The sequence below is a fragment of the Petaurus breviceps genome, unplaced genomic scaffold, assembly GCF_028583685.1.
Source record: "Petaurus breviceps papuanus isolate PSGF00001 unplaced genomic scaffold, PetGlider_PUasm1.0 90750, whole genome shotgun sequence".
NCBI classification, from domain to species: domain Eukaryota; kingdom Metazoa; phylum Chordata; class Mammalia; order Diprotodontia; family Petauridae; genus Petaurus; species Petaurus breviceps.
In genome coordinates this window covers 8,205,524-8,206,921 of record NW_027187335.1, presented here as the reverse complement: position 1 = coordinate 8,206,921, position 1,398 = coordinate 8,205,524, and the positions used below count along the sequence as shown (strand labels likewise).

The following is a 1,398-nucleotide window of genomic DNA, read 5'->3' as shown; positions in this document are numbered from 1 at the left end:
CCCTCAATGAGTTAAGTGTCTGGCTTCTAGTCTTTCTCTTTACTACAACAACTGCCCCTCCCCTATCCTAAGGGACATAATATACCTCTTGATACTCCCTCAAAATAACCTAATTTATTAATTCTTCAATTAACTCAATTCTCATGACTCATCTACTCCACCTTTGTTACACACAGAAATGGTCATATATTTTTTCTTTCCATTACCCATGAGAGGTTCATTTTGATATTTACAAACTCTGAAATCCCTTTATCTGATCATGATCTTTTATCATTCACTTTTTTCCTTTGCTTTAAGACCCTTGTTTTTTTTAAATGCTTTATTAACTTCTGATTTACATCGTTCGTTTCCGCCAGATTTTGAGTTACAAATTTTCTCCCCGTTTTTCCCCCACCCATCCCCCCAAAACAGCAGTCCCACAGGATATCCCCACCTCTGATCTTCTCTCTCCCATATTTTCTCCCATACCCGTTTCAACTTTTCCAGTAGGGCATGGTGGATCTCTATATTTCCCAATTATATGTAAAACAATATTGATAATAGTATATATATATTTAAACATTTGATTTTAAAACTTTGAATTCCAGATTCATTCCCTTCCTCCCTTATCACCCACCGTTACTGGGAAGATAAGCAGTTCAGTATAGGTTGTACATGTGTGGCTAATGCAAAACAATAACATAGCAGATATATTGTAAAAGACTGACTATATTTCCCTCCCTCCTATCCCACATCCCACTTGTTCTATTCTCTACTTTGATCCTGTCCCTTTTCAAAAGTGGAAAAATATGGAACGCTTCACGAATTTGCGTGTCATCCTTGCGCAGGGGCCATGCTAATCTTTTCTGTATCGTTCCAATTTTAGTATATGTGCTGCCGAAGCGAGCACAAGACCCTTGATTTTTTTTTTTGCCCCTACTGTGACCTTCAATTCTTTCACTCCTCACTTCTTTCCCAAGCCATCACTCTATGCATTGTTGACACTCTTTCCTTCCCTATCTTGACCCTTTGTTGAAAAAGTTCAATTCTTCATTACATTGTTCTCTCAAGTCCTTTGCCATTTCATCTTGTCACTGATCATGTCTTACTAAGCACCAATCTTGGATTAATCCTACCATCTTATTCTTTAGCTCATATTCAAATATTGCTAAATGGAACTGGAGAAAAATCATAATAGTGTCCTGACTGGCTCAACTACAAAATTATGTTATATGGTCTCAACTAGTCCCTTGCTGTAGCTAGGGCGTCCTTATACATCTCATAATAGATTCTTTATTGCACTCAACATGGTGACTTTTTCAAACTTTTTCATCCTTCAAACATCTGTTTTATCCCTTTAACCCTCCAAACTCCTTTTGTTTCCTTTCCTCCTGTCCTCTCAGCTAAGAACTTTGCCTC

General features: G+C 37.6%; 1 non-coding gene across 1 annotated transcript; it reads right to left on the bottom strand.

The window, feature by feature from the left end:
* Positions 1–782: 782 nt before the first annotated feature.
* On the bottom strand, positions 783–889 carry LOC138146025 (U6 spliceosomal RNA). The gene has a single exon (XR_011164364.1). It is a non-coding gene; the product is annotated as a U6 spliceosomal RNA (small nuclear RNA).
* Positions 890–1,398: the final 509 nt, after the last annotated feature.